This window comes from Zingiber officinale, chromosome 10B (genome assembly GCF_018446385.1).
Source record: "Zingiber officinale cultivar Zhangliang chromosome 10B, Zo_v1.1, whole genome shotgun sequence".
In the NCBI taxonomy this organism is placed as follows: Eukaryota; Viridiplantae; Streptophyta; class Magnoliopsida; order Zingiberales; family Zingiberaceae; genus Zingiber; species Zingiber officinale.
The window spans coordinates 70306930-70324204 of record NC_056005.1 but is presented as its reverse complement, the minus strand read 5'-3'; the positions used below and the strand labels follow the sequence as shown (position 1 = coordinate 70324204).

The 17275-nt window shown below is 38.0% G+C and overlaps 1 long non-coding RNA gene across 1 annotated transcript; it reads left to right on the top strand.

The window, feature by feature from the left end:
- Positions 1-435: 435 nt before the first annotated feature.
- On the top strand, positions 436-13141 carry LOC122030376. Its single transcript, XR_006125406.1, has 5 exons — positions 436-1071; positions 1151-1284; positions 1360-1478; positions 1821-1884; positions 13080-13141. It is a non-coding gene; the product is annotated as an uncharacterized LOC122030376 (long non-coding RNA).
- Positions 13142-17275: the final 4134 nt, after the last annotated feature.

Below are 17275 nucleotides of genomic sequence, written 5' to 3'. Positions count from 1 at the left end.
CAGGATGAGCTCATAACCCACAAAGTCATACCTTGCAGTTAGAGGTTTGTTAAGGATATTTGGATGGAGCTGTATATGAGTATGTTGTTGGATTGTTACACTTAGATGTGGATCCCTGAGTTGAGCAGTAAATTTGGGGACCAAATTTTTATTAGTGGGGGAGAGTGTAAAATACGGTGCCTAAATAATAATTAAATAATAAGGTTATTGGAAAAATAATCTTATTAGATTTTTCAGGAATTTTTAGCAATTTTCTGGGATTTAATCGGAGCTCGTATGACGTATTTTAAGGGGATCAATTATTGGGTTTAAAGAAAGCCTGTTTGAAATACCCTTTAGTGGGAGTTGATTGAGGAATTAAACTTAGGATTTAATTAAATACCTAAGTTTATATTTTTTTTATTTATTTTCTTTTTGTTCTCCTTTTCTTCCGTTTCTCACCCGACCCAAGCCACGCCGCCCTTTCTTCTTACCCATCTCGCCGATTTCCTTTCTCCCCTTCGCTTCCTCGTGCCACCATTCGAAGCCCGCAACGGCGTCGGTCGATCGCCGACCTCGCTCACCCCGCACCGGCAGAGCCTCCCTCTCCCATCAGCTCTTCGTCGCCGACCACCAACGCCACCCGACGCTATGCCCTAGCATGTAGTCGAGTCCACCTCTTCGTCACCGGCGCAGATCTGGCCATCGCCTTCACAGACTTAGCCGCGGACACCCAACCCTCGTCGGGAGCCAAGCACTCGATCCCACCTTTCCGGCGGAGCCCTAGCCGTCACTGTGCCGCCGTGCGATCATGCCGGATCTCGGCTTGAGGGCGTCCGATCGCGTCAGTTTTGTGCGCCGCCGCCGTATCATCGGGTGCCACTGCCACCGGAAGGGAGATTCGACGCAAATGAAGACAGGGTTGTCCTTCTCCTCGCTTGAGGACCCAGCTGAGTAAGGGAGGTCACCACCGGAGGGATCTCTGCTGCGGAGCCATAGAACTCTTCCCCTATCATGCGGATTCCTTCACTGGAGTGGTACCACGATCCTTGTCCCAGCAAGCTCGCTATCAAACATGGATGTGTTGCTAAGGTTGGTTGTGACTTGGACATTCTTGTCAACATTGCTGTGGTATGGATGTATTGCTTAATTGGTCATGTGGGTGGTGCAGATCCTATGTTTGATGAAATGCCTAATTCCTCGTGCTGTCTCTGTTCGCGTTGTCAACGCCGTCATCGACCACCATCCTTCATGAGTAGTTGTGGGATCAGTGAACAACCCGGGAGAAGAATAGCGAGCAAATGGGTAATGAAGCCCTTAACCTAAGCTTTGTTGATTTATGATCAGTGATGATTTAGGGTTCTTTGATTTGGAGGGCAGCACTTATATCTAGCTTCGATCATTGTTGTGATACCATGCTCTTATCGGATCCAAGGTGAGAGTCTTACTTCTATTGCTGTGGCGATTAAATATCTTCATCATGCGGAGAATCAGATTTGGTAAGTTGAGAAGGTAATTTCGTGTATTAACCATATTTGATTTTAGTTGTGAAATGGTTAGAGTGTCCTAGTTCTAGTTAGTTGTGATTTATTGCTTGAGTGGATTTTAGTTTGTGTGTGATTATCATGTGGATGAGTTGTTATTGAGATGAAGGTTTATGGTTGATTTAGAGGAGTACATGATTTGTAATATAATCATAAGATTGATATCATGATTAGTAGTGATGGGTTGGATTTATCTATGTGATATGTGGATTTTGGTAGATCTTGAATTATTGAGTTTTAGGTTTAGCTAGTTGTCGTATACGTAATTAGCTAAACTGTATAGCATGTGATTTACAGGATGTGGACTCGAGACGAGCGTCTTGAAGCGAGACTACTTGACACGATCGACAGATAATGGCGGGTACTCTTTGTTTTATCTCTTTAGTATTCTGATCCTAGTGCATGAGCTTTATGTTCAGATAGTTGCTATATCTATCTTGACTCCACTCTTATTTTTCCTGTGTTTGATACTTCCACTCAATCTTTGAGCTACTCATGTCTGTTTCTATACAGTCTCTTGTTGCTATCGATGATATTTAGTAGATACTATATTACTAGATATCAGATACCAGATACCAAATACCAGACATTAGATATTAGGTATTGGATATATGGGCACCTGATACCATGTTTACATGCTTTGGTTTGCTGTTTATTTACACACCTTACTGAGCATGCTGGCGTCATGTAGCATACCTATTTCTGTTTATATATATATAATGACTGTTGCATTGTTCGCATCATGTCATTGCATGCATTGCCGACGATCCTGTCTCCCTTGTGGTTGAGGTGGTTGTTGGCCAGGGCCGCACGCTGGGCCACTCATGGGTAGTGGTAGCTGGAGCGTGCCGCTTGTCCTGTCGTGCCCCCACTCGCACAATCATGGGTAGTGATAGCTGGAGTCGCGGGCAGCAGGGACCCCCGTCGCAGACGTAGCTATTCAGCTACTATGCACCTGTCCATCTGGTCACTCGAGAGTAGTGGCGGCCTTTGGGTGGTACAGTTGTCATCGATCCGGCCTCTTGACCATATAGGGGTATTGGTGCAAAGAGGTGGCGGGGTGACCATCCGTACATACGCTGTTGTTATTATATCTGCTGGTTGTTTACTTATGCTGTTGTTGCTTATCTATGTTGCTGTTACTAGCTTATGCTGTTGTTGTTTATTTATGCTGTTATGCTTACATAGGTTGAGATTTATACCTGTGATATGTGTTTAGACACTGACTTACTTATTGTTGACATGTATATACCTCACACGATACGATGTAGTTATGAGCAGTACTGTAGCAGGACTTTGCTACACTTTACCTTTTAATACTAGCCTAAGATATGGTTGTAACGACCCAAATTTCCTCATTTTGAGCTCCAAAAATAATTCAAAAATATTTTGAAATGCTATAGAAAAATTCTAGAGATTTTTAGGAATTTTAGAGTATTTTTACACAATTTTTGGAGTTCATTTGGTATTTTTACCAAAAGGAAGAAGTAAAATAATAATAATAATAATAATAATAATAATAATATATGTTGCGAAGCCGGGTTTTGAACCCAAGATCACGGACCCGAACCCAAGTCTTAACGAACTCAGCCCAACCATCTGGTCTACGAATGTTTTGTTAATCATATATGGAGCGATATATATTTAACTAGTAGTTAAGAACAGTAAAATAAATTGAAATAAAAAGGGCGCAACGGAGGATTTGAACCTACGACCCTTGACTTAAGCAAAACGCAGCCAACCAACTGTGCCAGCGGGCTTTGTTAATTTAGGAAGGAGCGGAATATATTTAAGTTATAGTTGATAATAAAAACCCTAGTATAAGAAAAAGGAACTTAGGTATTATTCCGAACCTTTCTCCTCACCTCTCGCGTGCGCCGTTTCTGCCCGAGGGAGAATGAAAACGAAGACGACCTAGGGCACGTCTCCGACAGCCGACGAGCACCGTTTTCCGGCTGGACTTCACCCGTGCATGACAACATCGACGAGAGGAGCTCGGAAACGCAAAGAAGCCGTCGGAATTTGAAGCTTCTCCGAACCCTAGAGCCTTCCTCTTCCGGTTGTAAGTCCCAAACGCAAAGGGTAAGTTGCTACTCACCTGCGGTAAGAGTAGTTCCGAGTCGATTCAGTGTTTTCTTTGAGGTTTCGGAATTTGATTTCACTTTTTATCACCCACAGCATGTTCCTTTATTTCGGATTGAGTTTGGGCTGAATTTATGCTTCTAGGGATTTAGTTTCTGTGTTTCGGATTCTTGTTAGCCTCTCGTTTTTGATTTCAAAGCATGTTCTGGGAAGGTTTGTCTTTAAAATGCTGCGGCGAGTTTTATAAAGAGAATAGAAGAGAATTGAATGAACTAAGTATGTAGTTAACCTCCCCAGCTCTTATAATCTGCACCTTATATTTAGATAGTCTTTGTTTGTTGCTATCACAATGTGCACAGTCACTTCGTTTTAAGCCTTTCAAGTTTTGGTTAGTATGGAAAGTTGCTGCCGTGAAGTTTGATGCAGAATTGTGAGATTTGGGATTTCATTTTTCATATCTAGTAATGTTGCTGGATTGTGTAAGCATAGAATAAGGAGGTTAGAGAATAATTGAGAATAGCTTATGTGTTTTAAATTCTGCAGCTTTGGGATGGTATAATAAATTGTAGGTGTTGAGTCCTTCTCCTATTGGGCATGGCATGGGTAATTAGGTTTATGGATTGAAGTAAGATTTCTTGTGAATTCATTTGGATTTCCGAACAGTGCATGTTTCCATAAGGAATTAGTGTAGGGTTCTGATATGGCATGTTTAAGGATTTCTGATGCTTTATAAAGGTATAAGCTTGAACCAGTTTTACATAGGTTTGTTTAAGATTCCAGTTACAAGGTTATAGCTAATTCTTGATGATGTTTTTTTTTTAGGTTAGCTTAGTCTAAAGGGCTTGATGTCGTGAGTTTGTTTTTAGGAAGATAAGAAGGGGTTTTAATGGATTCGATTTATGTTTTCTCTTTGAAACCATGATGGTGTTGTTGGGTTGAATTTGAAGAGTTTTGGTATTCTTTGATTGGCTCAAATTTTTGGACAGAATTAGGTAAGTTGATTTCTGATTTCTATCTTGTGTTGGTTCTTCAAGATAGTTTATAGTTTTGGGGACAAGTAGTGATAATCCTTTGATCTCCACAGTATGCTTAGCTCGATTCCCTCTGCATGCCCTAGTAGTTGTATTTGTTTTACTTTCACAGCTTGATCTCCACAGCATGTTTAGCTTTGCTTTCACAACATGTTTAAGTTGTTTTATTCTTTGCAGCATAGCCTAAGGAGCATGGTTGTGCTATGAAACCTTAGAATTTGTAGGTAGAAGGGATGGTAAACTGGCCCATTTAATCTGTTTAGGGGTTTATGAGAAGTTCTAAGCAAAGCAAGTTCAAGGTCATGATGGGATCCCAAATTTCAGTATTTGAGGATTAAGAGCACACCAAGTGTTTGAATAAATGCCAAGACATTTTATTATAAGAAGCATAAGTATTTAAGCAAGTTTTTTTTATAGAGGTTTAAGTTCCAATAAGTTTAGATATTTTTGTACCATTATGATCTATGGTTTCTTGTTGATGAGAGATGATAAGGTTTAATTAGTGGAGATTAATTCCAGGCCGCTTGGTATTTAGTAATTAAAGTTAGTTAATTAACAAGGTTTTGAGGTTGTTTAGCATTTGTGTAATATGTAACAGATTTATTGAAGTAATACCTCTGAGTTAAAAGATCGAACGATGAAATATTAAAGATAGATTGAATTACTTAGTGTCGTCTGAAGTTTGATTGATTAACTAGTTAGTTAGTCTAATTAAAAGGAGTATTGGAGTATTAATCCGATTAACAAGTATTAGATGAATTTATTGGGATTAATAATTCGATTAAAAACAAACTAGGAGATTGTTGGCATACTCACTGTAGATGTACCACTATCGTTTGGTAGTAAATATGTAACATGACTTCCTCTGTAAGGAAATATTAGAAAGGATGACACGGATTACATGATTTCTGTAGATATACCTGATGTGTTTTGCCATTTATATGATGGGTTAAGTAGTAGATGATGGGTTAAGAATAGAACAACCCTTCCTTTGTGCATTTCTGCATATACGGGCAGCTTCACTTGGAGCATAGAACAGCCCTTCTCCTTGTGCATTTTTGCAGACATGAACAGCTCCATTCAGAGCTTAGAACATCCACTTCTTTTACAGATTTTATTAAGTGTATAAGTATAGCATGCAGATTTTTATAAGTATAGTATGCAGATATTTATAAGTAGATTTTTATAAGTATAGCATGCAGATTTTTATAAGTATAATATGCAGATTTTAATAAGCAAATTTTCATAAGTATTGCTTGCAGATTTTGATAAGTATTGCGTGCAGAACTCCAATCTTAGAACAGATTTTTATTAAGTTTAATATGCAGAATTTTATTAGCATAGTAGGCAGATTTTTGGTTTAAGCATTTCAAGTTAGAATTTGCTTAAACATTTCAGTTTCTTTTAAAGGAAGTATTCTTTTAAAAGTATTAACAAGTATCAGAAGATAAAGAAAAGAAAGAAGAAGGCCAAGGCCTTAAGTAGATCCCAAAGTCAAGACTTTAGGAATTTTGGCACACAAGGTGCCTATTAAAATACCAAGACATTTAAAGAAGAAGTAATTAAGATAATAAGTATTTTACTTTTAAGAAAAGGCTAGTACCCGACTTCCGAGGTTGTCGTTAAACAAATCCAGGTGACCGTTTCCGAGGTCTCGGCCCTGGTAAGACCAAGATCTTTACCCTGTAGGACTACAGCAGTCTCTACTAGGGAGCGCGCATAAGATGGTACTACGCCTGGGCCCAAGACAAGAAGAAGTTGATTATTATTTTGAAGTATTATAAGTATAAGTTTTTGAACAAGTAAAATGAGTTTTACATAAACATAAAGTATTAAAGATTAAGTTTAGAACAAATGAAATAAGTTTCATATAGTTCTAAAAATCAGTAAGTTTAGTTCTTTATTCTACCATGTTTATCTAGTAGATGAGTAGTTTTTCATATTTACCTATTAGATGAGCAGCATGATTAGCTATTAGAATTACATGAGTAGATTCCTTAGCTTTTTTTTGCTATTAGTTTGACATGAGCAGTTATGTTTATGCTTTATTTCTTTTTAGAGCATATGGTTTCTAGTTCTTTTCGTATACATGCACATTCATGTTTTTGTGAGTTAGATAGCGCTTACTAAGTAAATTTTGCTTATAGATTGCACTTCCTCTTACTGCATATACAGGAAAGGAAAAGATATAGAAAGGAAGGCGACAAGGAGGTGTTCGAAGGATGTGTGATGCCAGGACTATGGAAGCCTTGGGACTAGGAAAGAAGTTTTATTTTAGTTTCCATTGTCTTTTGCTATGTTAGGAGTATTTGAGATAGTATTTGTTATTTTGATGTGATTAGGACATAGTAGAAGAATTGTAATCTTGTGTGATGATTTTTGGTGTTGTTCTCTTTTGTTTTGGATTTATTAAACTGCGTGAGAGTCTGTTACATGTTCCAGCCGTCTGTGGCTCTGTATATTGTGTTTGTATACCAGTTTAAGTTCACCGGTACAGTGGAGATTCTGCCGAAATTTTTCGGTAGGGTTTCCTTGTGATTTTAATCATACCAATTAAGTAGAGTTAGTAGTTAAGTAACGGTCACTCTTAGGTAGTAGTAGTTGTAAGAAGGATGGTCGTTACAGTTGGTATCAAAGCAGTCCCCATTCTCCAGCATCACACATCAGTATCATCCTTGCTGTCTTCAAGTAAGAAAGTATTTAAGTTCTTTCTTTATTGCTTTCCTTTATTATTATTTGCAGTATAGAGTAATTATTTATAAGTGATTAAGTCAGATAAGAGTTTTTGCTGTTTGCTTTATTCATATACAAATAAGTATGTTTAGAAAGGGTAGAGAAGATACCAAGTCTTTTTCTCTGTATAACTAGATGTCAGGAAGAGGACATCCCCGTACCGTTCATACTGAGAACCAAGATCAGGAGAACGAAGAGTTTAGATCAACTTAGCCCAATCTCTCTGGAATTGTTGCCCAACTCTAGAGACAAGTAGTAGAGCAGCAACAAGTGATTGCCAACTTGATGACCAATCAACAGCCAGTTCCTCCAACTCCCCCCAACCATCAATGTGGAGACCCCAGTGGTGACTGAAGTCCCATCAGCTGCCCTGGAAGTCGCCATAGCACCTAGGAGACAAGAAGCATACCTGATACAGTGGCTGAAGCTGAAGCCAGAAAGTTTCTCAAGCACTACTGAGCCCTGGAATGCCCAAGCTTGGTTTAAGATACTGGAGAGCACCATGGAGCTTCTTGACTGGCCAGAAGTCGAGAAGGTCAAGTGTGCCTCTTTCTGCCTATCTGGAGATGCTCGTATGTAGTGGGAGAGAGTTAAAAGTAAGAGAACAGTCAACCAGATGAGCTGGGCTGATTTCCAGTCAGAGTTTTACGAAGAGTTCTTCCGCCAACGGATCACCAATAAACATTATGAGGGGTTTATGGAATTTAGACCAGGTGACCTACCAGTAGAAGAAGCGGTCAAAAGATTCAACAGACTAGCTCGTCTTTGCCTAGAATTAGTAAGTACAGAGAAAGAACGAGTCAAATTGATGCTCCGAAGGCTGAGACCAGAAATAACACTTAATGTGAGTAATGAAACTCACCGACCACAGATTGATGAAGAGCTGGTCAGCAGGGTATTAGTGAGCACTATCTGAACAACATTAAGACACAACAAATGCAACACAAGTCAGTCGAGATCGAAGACAAGACAGTGGAGAAATAAGGACCTCAGTCAAGTAATCAGAACTGGAAGAACAAAGATAACAAGAAAGACCCAAGCAGGAAGATGTTCGGGTGGTTTGTGAGTATCCAAAGGTATTTCCAGAAGGGCTACTTGGACTACCTCCCAACAGAGAAGTAAAGTTTGAAATTGAGTTGTTTCCTGACACCAGTCTAATTTCAAAAGCTCCATACCGAATGTCTTCAGCAGAGTTAAAAGAGTTACAAGAACAATATTATGAGCTACTTGACAAGGGTTCTATCCGCCTTAGTCATTCACCCCGGGGAGCTCCAGAGTTTTTCAGTAGGAAGAAAAACAGATCTATGCGGATGTGCGTAGATTTTAGAGCACTGAGCAAAGTAGCAATTAAGGACTAGTACCCTCTTCCCAGAATAGATAATCTATTTGATTAGATAAAGAGGGCAATAGTATTCTCTAAAATAGATCTGCGTTCTAGTAACCATCAGTTGAAAGTGAAAGGAGAATGAAGAGTCCATAACAGTTTCCAGTCTCCGATATGGACACTACGAAGTTGTAGTCATGCCATTTGGTGTGACCAGTGCACCTATGGTCTCCAGAGACTTTATAACAGGCCTTCCAAGGACCACTAACGGATATGATTCGATATGAATGATAGAGGACCGAGAAGTTAAGAGACTAAGGAACAAAGAGTACCATTAGTGAAAGCTATTTAAAACCATAAGCATGAGGAAATTATTTAGGAGCGTAAGGACAGTATGAGACAGAGAGATCTAGAATTATTCTAAGTTCGAGGACGAACATTTTATAAGGTGTGGGGAATTGTAACGACCTAAATTTTCTCATTTTGAGCTCCAAAAATAATTCAAAAATATTTTGAAATGCTATAGAAAAATTCTAGAGATTTTTAGGAATTTTTACAGTATTTTTACACAATTTTTGGAGTTTGTTTGGTATTTTTACCAAGAGGAAGAAGTAAAAATAATAATAATAATAATATATGTTGAAGCCGGGTTTTGAACCCAAGATCATGGACCCGAACCCAAGTCTTAACGAACTCAGCCCAACCATCTAGTCTACGAATGTTTTGATAATCATATATGGAGCGATATATATTTAACTAGTAGTTAGGAACAGTAAAATAAATTGAAAAAAAAAGGGCGCAACGGAGGATTTGAACCTGCGACCCTTGACTTAAGCAAAACGCAGCCAACCAACTGTGCCAGCGGGCTTTGTTAATTTAGGAAGGAGCGGAATATATTTAAGTTATAGTTGATAATAAAAACCCTAGTATAAGAAAAAGGAACTTAGGTATTATTCCGAACCTTTCTCCTCACCTCTCGCGTGCGCCGTTTCTGCCCGAGCGAGAACGAAAACGAAGACGACCTAGGGCACGTCTCAGGCGGCCGACGAGCACTGTTTTCCGGTCGGACTTCACCCGTGCGTGACCACCTCGACGAGAGGAGCTCGGAAACGCAAAGAAGCCGTCGGAATTTGAAGCTTCTCCGAACCCTAGAGCCTTCCTCTTCCGGTTGTAAGTCCCAAACGCAAGGGTAAGTTGCTACTCACCTGCGGTAAGAGTAGTTCCGAGTCGATTCAGTGTTTTCTTTGAGGTTTCGGAATTTGATTTCACTTTTTATCACCCACAGCATGTTCCTTTATTTCGGATTGAGTTTGGGCCGAATTTATGCTTCTAGGGATTTAGTTTTTGTGTTTCGGAATCTTGTTAGCCTCTCGTTTTTGATTTCAAAGCATGTTCTGGGAAGGTTTGTCTTTAAAATGCTGCGGCGAGTTTTATAAAGAGAATAGAAGAGAATTGAATGAACTAAGTATGTAGTTAACCTCCCCAGCTCTTATAATCTGCACCTTATATTTAGATAGTCTTTGTTTGTTGCTATCACAATGTGCACAGTCACTTCGTTTTAAGCCTTTCTAGTTTTGGTTAGTATGGAAAGTTGCTGCCGTGAAGTTTGATGCAGAATTGTGAGATTTGGGATTTCATTTTTCATATCTAGTAATGTTGCTGGATTGTGTAAGCATAGAATAAGGATGTTAGAGAATACTTGAGAATAGCTTATGTGTTTTAAATTCTGCAGCTTTGAGATGGTATAATAAATTGTAGGTGTTGAGTCCTTCTCCTGTTGGACATGGCATGGGTAGTTAGGTTTATGGATTGAAGTAAGATTTCTTGTGAATTCATTTGGATTTCCGAACAGTGCATGTTTCCATAAGGAATTAGTGTAGAGTTCTGATATGGCATGTTTAAGGATTTCTTATGCTTTATAAAGGTATAAGCTTGAACCAGTTTTATATAGGTTTGTTTAAGATTCCAGTTACAAGGTTATAACTAATTCTTGATGATGTTTTTTTTAGGTTAGCTTAGTCTAAAGGGCTTGATGCCGTGAGTTTTTTTTTAGGAAGATAAGAAGGGGTTTTAATGGATTCGATTTATGTTTTCTCTTTGAAACCATGATGGTGTTGTTGGGTTGAATTTGAAGAGTTTTGGTATTCTTTGATTGGCTCAAATTTCTGGACAGAATTAGGTAAGTTGATTTCTGATTTCTATCCTGTGTTGGTTCTTCAAGATAGTTTATAGTTTTGGGGACAAGTAGTGATAATCCTTTGATCTCCACAGTATGCTTAGCTCGATTCCCTCTGCATGCCCTAGTAGTTGTATTTGTTTTACTTTCACAGCTTGATCTACACAGCATGTTTAGCTTTGCTTTCACAACATGTTTAAGTTGTTTTATTCTTTGCAGCATAGCCTAAGGAGCATGGTTGTGCTATGAAACCTTAGAATTTGTAGGTAGAAGGGATGGTAAACTAGCCCATTTAATCTGTTTAGGGGTTTATGAGAAGTTCTAAGCAAAGCAAGTTCAAGGTCATGATGGGATCCCAAATTTCAGTATTTAAGGATTAAGAGCACACCAAGTGTTTGAATAAATGCCAAGGCATTTTATTATAAGAAGTATAAGTATTTAAGCAAGTTTTTTTTATAGAGGTTTAAGTTCCAATAAGTTTAGATATTTTTGTACCATTACGATCTATGGTTTCTTGTTGATGAGAGATGATAAGGTTTAATTAGTAGAGATTAATTCTAGGCCGCTTGGTATTTAGTAATTAAAGTTAGTTAATTAACAAGGTTTTGAGGTTGTTTAGCATTTGTGTAATATGTAACAGATTTATTGAAGTAATACCTCTGAGTTAAAAGATCGAACGACGAAATATTAAAGATAGATTGAATTACTTAGTGTCGTCTGAAGTTTGATTGATTAACTAGTTAGTTAGTCTAATTAAAAGAAGTATTGGAGTATTAATCCGATTAACAAGTATTAGATGAATTTATTGGGATTAATAATTCGATTAAAAACAAACTAGGATATTGTTGGCATATTCACTGTAGATGTACCACTATGGTTTGGTAGTAAATATGTAACATGACTTCCTCTGTAAGGAAATATCAGAAAGGATGACACGGATTACATGATTTCTGTAGATATACCTGATGTGTTTTTCCATTTATATGATGGGTTAAGTGGTAGATGATGGGTTAAGAATAGAACAACCCTTCCTTTGTGCATTTCTGCAGATACGGGCAGCTTCACTTGGAGCATAGAACAACCCTTCTCCTTGTACATTTCTGCAGACATGAACAGCTCTATTCGGAGCTTAGAACATCCACTTCTTTTACAGATTTTATTAAGTGTATAAGTATAGCATGCAGATTTTTATACGTATAGTATGCTGATATTTATAAGCAGATTTTTATAAGTATAGCATGCAGATTTATATAAGTATAATATGCAGATTTTAATAAGCAGATTTTCATAAGTATTGCTTACAGATTTTGATAAGTATTGCATGCAGAACTCCAATCTTAGAACAAAATTTTATTAAGTTTAATATGCAGAATTTTATTAGCGTAGTAGGCAGATTTTTGGTTTAAGCATTTCAAATTAGAATTTGCTTAAACATTTCAGTTTCTTTAAAGGAAGTATTCTTTTAGAAGTATTAACAAGTATAAGAAGATAAAGAAAAGAAAGAAGAAGGCCAAGGCCTTAAGTAGATCCCAAAGTCAAGACTTTAGGGATTTTGGCACACAAGGTGCCTATTAAAATGCCAAGATATTTAAAGAAGAAGTAATTAAGATAATAAGTATTTTACTTTTAAGAAAAGGCTAGTACCCGACTTCCGAGGTTGTCGTTAAACAAATCCAGGTGACCGTTTCCGAGGTCTCGGCCCTGGTAAGACCAAGGTCTTTACCCTGTAGGATTACAGCAGTCTCTACTAGGGAGCGCGCATTAGATGGTACTACGCCTGGGCCCAAGACAAGAAGAAGTTGATTATTATTTTGAAGTATTATAAGTATAAGTTTTTGAACAAGTAAAATGAGTTTTACATAAACATAAAGTATTAAAGATTAAGTTTAGAACAAATAAAATAAGTTTCATATAGTTCTAAAAATCAGTATGTTTAGTTCTTTATTCTACCATGTTTATCTAGTAGATGAGTAGTTTTTCATGTTTACCTATTAGATGAGCAGCATGATTAGCTATTTAAATTACATGAGTAGATTCCTTAGCTTTTTTTTGCTATTAGTTTGACATGAGCAGTTATGTTTATGCTTTATTTCTTTTTAGAGCATATGGTTTCTAGTTCTTTTCGTATACATGCACATTCGTGTTTTTGTGAGTTAGATAGCGCTTACTAAGCAAATTTTGCTTATAGATTGCACTTCATCTTACTGCAGATACAGGAAAGGAAAAGATATAGAAAGGAAGGCGACAAGGAGGTGTTCGAAGGATGTGTGATGCCAGGACTATGGAAGTCTTGGGACTAGGAAAGAAGTTTTATTTTAGTTTCCATTGTCTTTTGCTATGTTAGGAGTATTTGAGATAGTATTTGTTATTTTGATGTGATTAGGACATAGTAGAAGAATTGTAATCTTGTGTGATGATTTCTGGTGTTGTTCTCTTTTATTTTAGATTTATTAAACTGCGTGAGAGTCTATTACATGTTCCAGCCGCCTGTGGCTGTGTATATTGTGTTTGTATACCAGTTTAAGGTCACTGGTACAGGGGAGATTCTGCCGAAATTTTTCTGTAGGGTTTCCTTGTGATTTTAATCATACCGATTAAGTAAAGTTAGTAGTGAAGTAACAATCACTCTTAGGTAGTAGTAGCAGTAAGAAAGGTAATTAGATATTAGTTTATCTTAACTATATAATTACACTAGTACACTTAGAGTGTATTGAGTAGGACCATTAGAGGTCATTTTTTTTATACTGACATTATAAATGAACAAAGACCTCAGTTATTATGGAAGTGTGTGCTCTTAATCCTAATATAATAACAAGTACATATATTTGATATTTATTTCTTTAATTTATCAATGGGTGAGATTTAGTTCGATAAATCAATAAGCCTAATAAGTTAGGAAATGATATCACTTATAGTGTGTGTTGTTGATTATAGAAGGAAACTGTGTCCTAGTGATCTAGGTTGATAATGTCCCCAAGAGGAGCTCATAAGGATTGTCATGTTAAACCCTGCAGGTGGTCATGACGATAAGGTTGAGTGGTCTACTCTTGGACTAAGATATTAATTAAGTGAATAACTCATTTAATTAGTGGACATTCGACATCTTAAACATAGGAGACTAACATACTCATAATAAGAAGGAGCCCAAATGTAATTTGGGATTGGTGCGATAGTTGATAATAGTTCTTTAGTGGAATGAATTATTATTGATGGAATTAAGTTGTGGGTTTGGGGCGAACACGAGAAGCTTAATTTCATCGGGAGACCAAAATCAATTCCTCCTCTCGATTCCTATCGAAGCCTCTTGTATATAGAGATTTATACCCACCTATATCCACCTTCTACCCACCTAAAGGTGGCCGGCCAAGCTAGCTAGGAGCCCAAGCTAGGGCCGGCCAAAGCTATTGGTGGAGCCAAATATAGGTGGTCGGCCACTAGAATATTAAAAAGGATCTTTATTAAAATTATTTCTTATGTGGATATCATGTTTTTAAAAGAGAGTTTAAAATTTAAATCTTTCCTTTTATAGCTTTCTACAAAAGATTAAGAAAAGATTTGAAATCTTTCCTTATTTGTAAATTGGAAGGAGATTTTAATTTTGAGAAAACATTCCTTTTTAACCATGATCATAATTTAAAATAGAGTTTTAAAAATTAAATATTCTCTTTTATTAGTTTCTACAAAAGATTAAGAAAAAATTTGAAATCTTTCCTTATTTGTAGATTGAAAGGAGATTTTAATTTTTAGAGATAACTTTCCTTTTTGGAAATCATCTACATGTTTAAAAGAAAGATTTTAATTTATAAAATTTCCTTTTTATAATCCATCATGAAGGTAAAAATTATTAAAGAAATTTTTTATAAATTTTCAGAAACAAATTAGGAAGTTTTAATTTTTGTTTTAATTAAAATTCTCCTTGTTTTGGAGAAATAAGTGGCCGGCCATATAATAATGAAATGGAAAATTGTTTTTAATTAAATAAATTTTTTATTTTCATGGCAAAAGAATTAAGGAAGTTTTTAATTATATTTCCTTATTTGTCAAGACCAAGGATTATAAAAGAGGGGGTAGAGGTGTCTTCATGGTGAACGACTCTATTATTTTTCTCCTCTCTTTTTCTCCTTGGGTGTGGCCGGCTCCTCCTCTTTCTCTCTTCTCCATCTTGTGGCCGAACCTCATCTCATCCTTGGAGTCCTTGTGGTGGTCGTATCTTGCTTGGAGAAGGAGAGAAAAGGAGACGATATTTCTAGCATCCTTTGGAGCTTGGTGGTGGCTGAACCTCTTCATCTTTACAGGAGCTCTTGGTGGCCGAAACCTAGAAGGACGAAGAAGGTGCTTGGTGGTTCTCATCTCGGAAGATCGTTGCCCACACAACGTCCGAGGTTAGAAGAGGAATACGGCAGAAGATCAAGAGGTTATTTTTGCTTACAAAGAAAGGTATAACTAGTAATTGTTTTCCGCATCATACTAGTTTTCTTTGTATAGTTATTTTTGGAAATACCAAACACAAGAGGAATATGATTCTAGAGTTTTCGGATTTGTTTCGAAGTTGTGTTTCTTTCATTTTATTTTTCGAATTTGTGATTCGATTGTTCTTTTTTGTTAAACCTTGAGTTATTTAAGGAAATTAAATATTAGCTTTCCTTAAAAGGCTTTGTCTAGGCGGTGATGGTTGCTCCCATATCCAAGAAGGTCATGTGCCTCGCCATGCAATCCTGGAAGCCAATTTTGAAAATTAATATTTAATGAAATTAATAACATAGGTGGATTTGAATCAATAGTGTTAAGTTCCGCTTGCGATTCAAATCTAAACCATTAAGAATAGATAAGTTAAATTTGGAATCAATGATGTTAAGTTCCGTATGCGATTCCTAATTTAATTTCTAAACAACACAATAGGTTATTTAAGGAAAGGTTCGACACTTGTACAAAAAATTTCGTAAAGTGGAACCGGTACGTTTTCCTAGGACTAACCAACACTCTGATCATCATAACTCTTCTGGCGGTCCTTTGCGCCTCTGACATCCTCCGTCTGATAGTACGGACTAACTCTGCCTCATGCTGAGCTCTATGAGGTCTCAACAGCTGGGCCTCCCCAACCTCATCCCAGAGGGTGGGTGTCCGACAAGGCCTACCATACAACGCTTCAAACGGTGCCATCAGGATAGCTAAAAGAAAGCTGTTGTTGTAGGCGAACTCTACCAATGACAAGTGGTCATCACAACTGCTTCCAAAATCCAATACACATGACCTCAGCAAGTCCTCTGAGTCTGAATGGTCCGCTTCGACTGTCCATCTGTCTGCGGATGGAAAGTTGTACTGAATCGGAGCTGAGTGCCCAAGGCCTACTGCAGACTCTGCCAGAAACGAGATGTGAACCGAGGGTCTCTATCCGAAATAATACTCAATGGGACACCATGTAATCTGATGATCTCCTGGCAATACAGATCTGCCAATCAATCCATGGAATCAGTCTTCTGGATCGCTAAGAAGTGTGCGGATTTGGTTAATCGATCAACAATTACCCAAATCGCGTCATGCCCTCGTCGCGTCCTAGGCAAACCCACCACAAAGTCCATGGTGATATGTTCCCACTTCTACTCAGGAATAGGAATCTACTAAAGTAATCCGGCAGGTCTATGATGCTCAACCTTCACTTGCTGACAGACAAAACATCTAACTATGAATTCCGCGAATCTACCAGTAGGAACACCTCAAATCTCGATACACGCGGGTCCCGCCTGGGTGGATCGTAAATCGAGAGTGATGAGCCTCCTGAAGTAGCTCCTGCAAGATCGGATGAGACTGAGGTAAGCATAATCTGCCTCGGAAGTATATAATACCCTCCTCGTCTCATATGAACTCGGTCTGCTGCCCGGAAGCTATCTGGTTGCCAATGAACTGCAAATGTTGATCATCAGCCTGGGTCTCTCGGATTCTCGTCCTGATCGACGACTGTGCTACCATGGTAACAAGAATACCCTGCTCTGTCTGTCCCTGCTCCTCAAGGTCTAACTCGAAGAAACCCTGAACCAAGTCTGTAACTGAAACTCGGTGGCAAGCCAAAGTCCCTCTGGACTTCCTGGTGAGTGCATCGGCAACCACATTAGCTTTCCCCGGGTAATAGCTAATAGTACAAATCATAATCTTTCAGGAATTCCATCCATCTCCTCAATCGGAGATTAAGTTTCTTTCTAAGTGAACAGATATTTGAGACTCTTATGGTCAGTGAGAATCTCAAATGTAATACCGAACAGATGATGCTGCCAAATCTTCAAGGCAAAATAATGGCGGCCAGCCACAAGTCATGTACTGGGTAGTTCTCCTCATGCTCCTTCAACTGCCGAGAAGTAGGAGACTACTCTGCCGTGCTGCATCAAAACAGCGCCCAAACCCTGTAGAGATG